The sequence below is a fragment of the Pipistrellus kuhlii genome, unplaced genomic scaffold, assembly GCF_014108245.1.
Source record: "Pipistrellus kuhlii isolate mPipKuh1 unplaced genomic scaffold, mPipKuh1.p scaffold_m20_p_1, whole genome shotgun sequence".
In the NCBI taxonomy this organism is placed as follows: Eukaryota; Metazoa; Chordata; class Mammalia; order Chiroptera; family Vespertilionidae; genus Pipistrellus; species Pipistrellus kuhlii.
In genome coordinates this window covers 59,961,741-59,972,053 of record NW_023425404.1, presented here as the reverse complement: position 1 = coordinate 59,972,053, position 10,313 = coordinate 59,961,741, and positions in this window count along the sequence as shown.

Here is a 10,313-nt window from a genome sequence, read left to right as displayed (position 1 = left end):
CAGAGATGTAGACTGGACTGGAAACTTACTACATAAGGCCACTCAACCAAGTTCAAAAAACATATCAGCTTGACCTAATACATAAAAACAAACACAGGGAAGCAACCAAAATAAGGAGACAAAGAAACAAGTCCCAAATAACAGAACAGAAAAAAAAATATCCAGAAAAAGAACTCATTGAAATGGAGCCAAGCAAACTAAGAAATACACAGTTCAAAATAATGGTTATAAGGATGCTCAGGGAACTCGGTGAGAACATCTACAGAATAAAAAATTAAAAAAAAGACATGGAAACCATAAAAAAGAACCAGTCATAAATAAAGGATACACTAACTGAAATGAAGAATTACAGGGAATCAACAGTAGAGTAGAAGAAGCAAAGAATCATATCAGCAATTTGGAATATAAGTAAGCAGAAAACACCCAGTCAGAAGAGCAAAAATAAAATAAAAAAATGCAAAACATGAGGATTGTTCAAAGGAAACTTCAAGCATACCAACATTCACCTCAGGGGGGTGCCAGAAGAAGAGAGAGAGCAAGAAATTTAAATCCTATTTGAAAAACTAATGACAGAAAACTTCCCTAACCCAGTGAAGAAAATTGGCATACAAGTCTAAGAAGTGCAGAGAGTATCAAACAAGATGAACTCAAACAGGCCCACAACAACACACATCATAATTAGAATGCCAAGATTAAAAACAAAGAGAATCTTAAAAGCAGCAAGAGGAATAAATGTTAGCTACCAATAAAAAAAAATCTCCTATAAGACTATCAGTAGTTGCCCAGCTGGCGTGACTCAGTGGTCAAGTGTTGATTCATGAGTCAGACCATCTTAAAGAGCAGAACTGCTTATGACTAGGAACCTAGCATCATCAACACTCAATCTGGTCTCAGACACAAACTGGGACCCTACAGCCACTCGGGATAAAGTCCTGCTACCACAGCTGCAGAACCAAAGACATGAATGCTCCAGACGTCTCAGTCACAGATTTCTGTGAGTCACAGAGCCCATTCCCCTCCCCTCCAGACTGCTGCAGCAGCATAGGACCTGCTAGACCCACTCTGTGTGAGCAGGCCTCCTGCCCACACAGGGCAACTGTGCACACACAGGGAGTCTGTTTCCTGCAGTGCACGTGCAATCAGGCTTCCACTGATACAGGACGGCTATATTACCTGACTTTGATTCTAGGTGGGCACATACTGGGGGTCTGTTTCCCACAAAGTGTGACCAGGCCTCCTGCTGACACGGGTGGCTGTGCCACCTCACTTTGATTCTGGGCACACACACACAGGAGTCTGTTTCCTGTAGAACAGGAGTAGGCCTTCCACAGACACAGGGCAGCTGTGCAACTAGGCCACCCAAGCTGGCCGAGGACCCTGATTCTCTGTGCAAGAGGCTGCACTGAGCACCAGTGACTTGACTCTCTGCACACACATGCGGGGACTCTGTTTCTCATAGGGTGTGCCCAGGAATCCTGATTCTCAGTGTGTGCTGATTATCGAGAACTGCTTATCAAAGTTCGCATTGTTGATAGTTGTTAGAATTGTGGAATACCCGCTGTCCTTACCAGGAACTAATGTTGCGACTGAACGCATTTTTTCTATGGTAAATAAAGTGTGGACATCAGAAAAATCACAATTAAGTGTTGAGACTATGAAAGCCATTTTATGTGTAAAATATAATTTAGCAAATTCTTGTGAAAATTTTCATAAACTTTTTTTTAATATATTTTATTGATTTTTTTTGCCCCCCCTCCCTCCCTTCCATACATAGCCTCCCTCCCCAGAGTTTTATGTCCATTGGTTGTACTTCCAAGCATGTATGTATGTCCTTCGGTTGATCTATTATCTCCCCCCAATCTTTCTCCACTCCCCACTCTAATTTGACAGTCTGTCTGTTGCTTTACTTTCTCTATATCTGTCTCTTGGTTCATCAGTTTATAATGTTCTTTATCATCCACAAATGAGTCAGGTCATGTGGTGTTTCTCTTTCATTGATTGGCTTATTTCACTCAGCATAATGTTCTCCAATTCCATCCAGATTGCTGCAGATGATGAGAATTCCTCCTTTTTTATGGCAGCATAGTATTCCATTGTGTAGATGTACCATGATTTTTGGATCCAATCATCTGCTGACGGGCACTTAGGCTGTTTCCAAATTCTGGCTATTGTAGATTGTGCTGCTATGAACATAGGGGTGCATATAACCTTTCTGATTGGTGTTTCTAGTTTCTTGGGATATATTCCTAGAAGTGGGATTACTGGGTCAAATGGGAGTTCCATTTTCAGTTTTTTGAGGAAACTCCACACTGTTCTCCACAGTGATTGCACCAGTCTGCATTCCCACCAGCAATGAACGAGGGTTCCTTTTTCTCTGCAACCTTGCCAACACTTGTCGTTTGTTGATTTGTTGATGTTGGCCATTCTGACAGGTGTGAGATGATACCGCATTGTTGTTTTGATTTGCACCTCTCGGACAATTAGTGACTTTGAGCATGTTTTCATGTGCCTTTTTGCCTTCCTTCTGTCTTCTTTTGAAAATATTCTATTTAGGTCCATTGCCCATTTTTTAATTGGATCATTCATCTTCCTTTTATTTATTTGTATAAGCTGTCTGTAAATGTTGGAGATTAAATTTTTATCAGTGGTATTATTTGCAAATATGTTCTCCCACACCGTGGGCTTTCTTGTTGTTTTGTTGATGGTTTCTTTTGCTGTAAAAAGCTTTTTATTTTGATGTAGTCCCATTTGTTTTGTGTGTTTTTTAATATATTTTATTGATTTTTTTTGCCCCCCTCCTTCCCTCCCACACATCCCCTCCCTCCCCAGAGTTTTGTGTCCATTGGTTGTACTTATATGCATATATAAAAGTCCTTCGGTTGATCTATTATCTCCCCCAGATCTTCCTCCCCTCCCCACTGTAATTTGACAGTCTACTTGTTGATATACTGTCTCTATATCTATCTTTTGGTTCATCAGTTTATAATGCTCTTTATTATCCACAAATGAGTGAGGTCATGTGGTGTTTCTCTTTCATTGATTGGCTTATTTCACTCAGCTTGATGTTCTCCAATTCCATCCAGATTGCTGCAAATGATGAGAATTCCTTCTTTTTTATGGCAGCATAGTATTCCATTGTGTAGATGTACCATGATTTTTGGATCCAATCATCTGCTGACGGACACTTAGGCTGTTTCCAAATTCTGGCTATTGTGGATTGTGCTGCTATGAACATAGGGGTGCATATATCCTTTCTGATTGGTGTTTCTAGTTTCTTGGGATATATTCCTAGGAGTGGGATTACTGGGTCAAATGGGAGTTCCATTTTCAGTTTTTTGAGGAAACTCCACACTGTTCTCCACAGTGGTTGCACCAGTCTGCATTCCCACCAGCAGTGCACGAGGGTTCCTTTTTCTCCGCAACCTCGCCAACACTTGTCGTTTGTTGATTTGTTGATGTTGGCCATTCTGACAGGTGTGAGATGGTACCGCATTGTTGTTTTGATTTGCATCTCTCAGACAATTAGTGACTTTGAGCATGTTTTCATGTGCCTTTTGGCCTTCCTTCTGTCTTCTTTTGAAAATGTTCTATTTAGGTCCATTGCCCATTTTTTAATTGGATTATTTATCTTCCTTTTATTTAGTTGTATAAGCTGTTTGTAGATGTTGGAGATTAAACCTTTATCAGTGGTATCATTTGCAAATATGTTCTCCCACACTGTGGACTTTCTTGTTGTTTTGTTGATGGTTTCTTTTGCTGTAAAAAAGCTTTTTATTTTGATGTAGTCCCATTTGTTTATTTTCTCTTTACCTTCCATTGCCCTAGGGGCAGTATCAGTGAAGAAGTTCTTTTGGCATATGTCTGAGATTTTGCTGACTGTGGATGCTTCTAGTATTTTTATGGTTTCCCGTCTGATGTTTAAGTCCTGTATCCATTTTGAGTTTATTTTTGTGAATGGCGTAGATTGGTGATCTAGTTTCATTCTTTTGCATGTGTCTGTCCAATTTTCCCAACACCATTTATTGAAGAAACTGTCTTGACTCCATTGTATATTCGTGCCTCCTTTGTCAAATATTAATTGAGCATAGTGATTTGGGTTGATATCTGGGTTCTCAATTCTATTCCATTGATCTATTATATATGTCTGTTATTGTGCCAGTACCAGGCTGTTTTGAGAACAGTGGCTTTGTAATATAGTTTGAAGTCTGGTATTGAGATCCCTCCTACTTTACTCTTCTTTCTCAGGATTGCTGTGGCTATTTGGGGTCTTTTATTGTTCCAAATGAACTTTTGGAGAGTTCTTTCTAGGTCAGTGAAATATGCTGTTGGTATTTTAATGGGGAGTGCATTGAACCTATAGATTGCTTTAGGAAGTATGGACATTTTGATGATGTTGATTCTACCAATCCATGAACATGGTATGTTCTTCCATCTCCTTACATCTTCTTCTATCTCTTTTTTCAGTGTCGTGTAGTTTTCCGCAAATAGGTCCTTTACTTACTTAGTTAAATTTATTCCTAGGTATGTTAATTTTTTTGGTGCGATGGTAAATGGAATTGGTTTTTTAGCCTCTGTTTCTGTAGTTTCACTGTTGGTGTATAGAAATGCCATGGATTTCTTGGTGTTAATTTTGTATCCTGCTACATTGCCAAATTCATTTATTAAGTCAATTAGTTTTTTAATGGAGTCTTTTGGGTTTTTTATGTAAAATATTATGTCATCTGCAAATAAGGATAACTTTACTTCTTCTTTTCCAATTTGGATGCCTTTTCTTTCCTCCTCTTGTCTAATTGCAATGGCAAGTACTTCCAGTACTATGTCAAACAGAAGTGGCGAGAGTGGGCATCCCTGACTTGTTCCTGTTCATAGAGGGAATGGTTTTAGTTTTTGCCCATTGAGTATAATGTTAGCTGTGGGTTTATCATATATAGCTTTTATTATGTTGAGGTATGATCCTTGTACTCCCACCTTGTTAAGCATTTTTATCAGGAAAGGGTGTTGGATTTTATCAAATGCTTTTTCTGCATCAATTGATATGACTATATAATTTTTATCTTTCAATTTGTTTATGTGATGTGTCACGTTTATTGATTTGCGGATATTGTACCATCCTTGCATTCCTGGAATAAATCCTACTTGGTCATGGTGAATGATCTTTGTGATGTTTTTCTGGAGTCGATTTGCTAGAATTTTGTTGAGGATTTTGGCATCTATGTTCATGAAAGATATTGGCCTGTAATTCTCTTTCATTGAGTTGTCTTTATCCGGTTTTGGTATTAGGGTGATGCTGGCTTCATAGAAGGAGTTTGGAAGTGTTCCTTCCTCTTGAATTTTTTGGAATAGTCTGAGGAGGATAGGTTTTAGTTCTTCCTTAAATGTTTGGTAAAACTCTCCTGTGAAGTCATCTGGCCCTGGGCTTTTGTTTCCTGGAAGCTTTTTGATGACTGTTTCAATTTCTTCCCAAATCACTGGTCTATTGAGATTTTTAGATTCTTCCTGATTGACTTTTGGAAGTTTGTATTTTTCTAGGAATATGTCCATTTCCTCCAGGTTGTTCAGTTTGTTGGAATAGAGTTGTTCATAGTATTTTGTAACAATCCTTTGTATTTCGGTGGGGTCTGTTGTTATTTCACCTCTTTCATTCCTGATTTTGTTTATTTGGGTCCTCTCTCTTTGTTTCTTGGTTAGCCTGGCTAGAGGTCCATCTATCTTGTTTATCCTTTCAAAGAACCAGCTATTAGTTTTGTTGATCTTATGTATTGTTTCTTTGGTCTCTATGTCGTTTATCTCTGCTCTGATTTTTGTTATTTCCTTCCTTCTGCTTACATTAGGCTTTTCTTGTTGCTCTTTTTCTAACTCTTTGAGTTGTAGAGTTAGATCATCTGTTATCTTTTTTTCTAGTTTTTGGCAATAGGCTTGTAAGGATATGAACTTCCCTCTCAAAACTGCTTTTGCTGTGTCCCATAGATTTTGGATTGTTGTGTTTTCATTGTCATTTGTTGCCAGGATATTTTTAATTTCTTCCTTGATTTCTCTGGTAACCCAGTCCTTGTTTAATAGCATGCTGTTTAGTCTCCATGTGTTTGAATTCTTTGGATTATTTTTATTGTAGTTAATTTCCAGTTTTATGCCATTATGATCTGAGAAGATGCTTGATATGATTTCTATCTTCTTGAATTTGAAGAGACTTTGCCTATGTCGCAAAATGTGGTCTATCTTTGAGAATGTCCCATGTGCACTTGAGAAGAATGTATATTCTGTGGCTTTGGGGTGGAATGTTCTGAAGATGTCAATTAATTCCATCTGATCTAATGAGTCATTTAGGATTGATATTTCTTTGCTGATTTTTTGTTTAAATGATTTGTCAAAGGGTGACAGTGGGGTATTAAAATCTCCTACTATGATTGTATTGCTATTAATCTCTCCCTTAATGTCCTCCAGCTGTTTTTTTATGTATTTGGGTGCTCCTGTATTCGGTGCATATATATTTACCAGGGTTATTTCTTCTTGTTGGATTGTTCCCTTTAGTATTATGAAATGGCCTTCATTATCTCTTGTTATGTCCTTCACTCTGAGATGTAGTTTGTCAGATATAAGTATTGCTACCCCAGCTTTTATTTCATTTCCATTTGCCTGGAAAACTTTTTTTCATTTCCATTTGCCTGGAAAACTTTTTTCCATCCCTTCACCCTCAGTCTGTGTGCATCTTTTTTTCTGAGGTGGGTTTCTTGTAGACAACAGATGTATGGGTCTTGTTTTCTTATCCAATCTGACATCCTATGTCTTTTGATTGGAGCATTTAATCCATTTACATTTAAGGTTATTATTGATAGGTACTCATTTGACACCATTTTTATTCTATATCCGTGTTCCTTCTTCACTTCCTATTTCTTTATTTTTACAGTAGACCCTTTAGCATTTCTTGCATTGCTGGTTTGGTGGAGATAAATTCTTTCAGTCTTTTTTTGTCTGTGAAGCTCCTGATTTCCCCTTCAATTTTGATTGATAGCCTTGCTGGGTACAGTATTCTTGGATTCAGACCCTTCCTTTGCATGACTTTGTATATTTCATCCCATTCCCTTCTGGCCTGATATGTTTCTGTTGAGAAATCAGTTGCTAGTCTGATGGGGGTTCCTTTGTATATAACTTTCTGTCTCTCTCTGGCTGATTTTAAGATTCTTACTTTGTTGTTGTTGTTTGCCACGTTAATTATAATGTGCCTTGGCGTCTGTCTTCTGGGATTCATTTTGCTTGGGACTCTGCGAGCATCTTGGATTTGTGTGGGTTTTTTCTTTATCTCAGGAAAGTTTTATGTCATTATGTCTTGAAATACTTTTTCCATGTCTTCCTCAGTTTCCTTTCCTTTTGGAACCCCTATTATTCGAATATTATTTTGTTTTGTATTGTCCCAAAGCTCCTGCAGGCTCTCCTCCTGCTTTTTAATCTTTTTTTCTAGAAGCTGCTCTAATTGGGTATTTTTTTTCATCTTGTCTTCTAGCTCACTGATGCAGTCCTCCGCTTCATCTAGTCTACTCTTGATGCTTTCTATTGAGTTCTTCATGATAGCGATGTCATTTTTCATTTCTTCTTGATTCTTTTTCAATTCCTCTTGGTTCTTCTTCAATTCCTCATGGTTCTTCCTCATTTCTTCTTGGTTATTGTCAAATTTCTCTTCCATTCCTTTTAGCCATCCTATGATCATTATTCTGAACTCTTTCTCTGGTAAGCTGCTTGCCTCTGACTCGTTTACTTCCTTTTCTGGTGATGCCTGCTTTTCTTTCATGTGCGGGTATTTTTTTGTCTTCCCATGGTATCTCTTTTCAGGATGTCTGGTTATGTGGTGTTCCTTCTCTTGCGTTAATTTAAAGGTACAAAATACAACACTACCAGGTACAACACAAGAGGCACTTAACAGGAATGTATTTACAATATTAATAACCTCTAATAAAAGTGACCACTAGAGAAAGGCAAATTAGGGGATAGGAGAGAAGGAAGAAAGGTAAAAATAAAATAAAGACAAATTTAAAAAAAAATAATAAAATAAGTAAATAAAAAGAGAGGGATAAAGAGATAGAAAAAGAAGAAAAAGAGTAATGACAAAATGAAGTTGGAAAACAGGGGAAAAAAGAAAAGAAAGAGAGAGAGAGAGAGAGAGAGAGAGAGAGAGAGAGAGAGAGAGAAAGATATGAAGCAAACTAAAAGAGAAATGGGAAACAAACTATATATATATGTGGAGAAAATTGCCATAGAACAACCACTGAACCCAGCCAATGCCAGTAACAATACTTGGAGATTAATACAAACTACAGTATCCACTATTATTAAGTAAGGCTATGATATACAGAAGTAAAAGAAACAAACAAAAACAGAGGATTTTTTAAAAATACAAAGCAACAAGAACAACACAGGAATTAGCATAACAATTTCACTAAAAAGCATAAAAATTCACAATAATCAACCTTCACACAAACAATGAGAAAAGGATAGAGAGAACAGGTTTTTTTGTTTTGTTTTGTTTAACTAGTTAATATAGTGCAGAGAGTGGTATTTATACACTTGGATCAGGGGTTGGAAATTAGGTCTATAAGTATAGTGAGAGCTTAAGCAGGGGGTATACAGAAAGAATAGAGGAAAAACTAAAGCCAGAAAGGGATAGGATAAACCGGAGACTAAAAGGGTAAAATTTAGTAAGAGAGTGATGGTGTAAAGGTCGAGTTGAGATAGGGTTGAATGATGCTATAGTAGAGATTAAAATAGAATGAAAGTTACTCCCAATGTAAAATAAAGAAAAAATAAAATGGTACTGGAGAGGAAAAAAAAAAAGAAAAAAAGAAAAAAAATTTCAAAATATCAGTAGTAATAGTGATGATAGAGATTTAAAAATGTAATAATTGAAAAGATAAAATCAAGTAAGGAAAAAAGAAAAAAATTCTTTTCTTAAGTAAAAGATGTAAAAAATGAAAATTAAATAAAAGCTATAAAAAATGAAAATAAAATAAAGAATAGTAAAATTAGCATAAAAATGTCCAGTATTGGTCATTCACTTCCTCTGTTATTGTATTTGGCAAGCCTGAGTCTCAGACCAGAGAGTCTTGCAGTTCCCAACATTCCACTGCACCTCAGTTTTGTAAGGTAATCCTTAATTTTAAGTAGGCTATATCTTAGTTATTTGTGTCCATTTATTTTTTATTAATTAAAAGAAAAAGAAGAAGAAAGGAAAAAAAAAAAAAAAAAGGCAGTTTGTAATTCAGCCCTTAGGTGTCAGTGTTACCGGCTTGACCTCCCAGTCTTTTTGGTTGCTCTGGCCTTCTTTCTCTATGGCTCTAGCTGGCAGAGTGCCAGCTTGCTCCCAGACTATCTCTTCTGGCTCCGATCCCTTGTTTCCAGGAAGGCAATTTCCCCCTGCAATTTCCCCGGATATGCCCAACTGGGCAGTCCTTCCATAGTATTCAGGAGCAAGGGGGTGAAGGGGATCAGGCTCCAAGGTGTCCAGATGTTCTGCCCTTGGCGGGACAGCTGCAATTCTTAACAATCTGTCCCGTGTCCCCTGGCTTTTTAAAAAAAAAGTCCTTCTGGGGAAGATTACGCCAAACCCAGCACTGGGTGTCGCTGCAGCCTTCTTTGGGCAGAGCTCGGGCGGCAGCGCAGCCGGGCTACAGTGGGGGCTGGGCCTCGCTGGAGCTCCGGGGCTACCGTCACTGCCTGAGCCGTGGGACCCAGAACCCTCAGGCTATCCCCACAAACTCTGACCCTTCCGTGGGTGGTTGAAGAGCTCCCTTGAATCCACATGTTTGCACCGATTGGGGCATCACAGCTGCTTGATGGACTCCTCCGCTGTGGGTTTTCCAGGCCTCAGAGAAGCTCCTCCTTTCCTGGTAGGGTGGCACAGCCTTCCCTCCCAGCCCAGGAGAGCCTCTGCGGCAGTGCTGGCGGCTTGGTCAGGAAATCCTGTCCAGCGGACCCTTCCTTACCTTCTTTGAGAGTTCCGCTGCCCCTTAGCTGCTAATCAAAATTCCCTGAGCGACTCAGACGCTGTTTTTATCTGTTCTGGGACCAGGGTCAGAACAAGTCCGTCTGTTTGGTCGCCATCTTCAAGCTCCGCCTCCAAATTTTCATAATCTTTTAAACAATGACAGCAATCTACTAAAAAAAAAACTCACTCAAATGAGAAATATGCCAAAGAATAAAATAATACTATACATAATTTTTATTTATTATATTTGTAAATTGTACTTATGTTGAAATTTAAAAAAATATATATATTACAATACTATTTTTGTGTTCTATGAAAATTTTTGTTGCTCTATATAGAC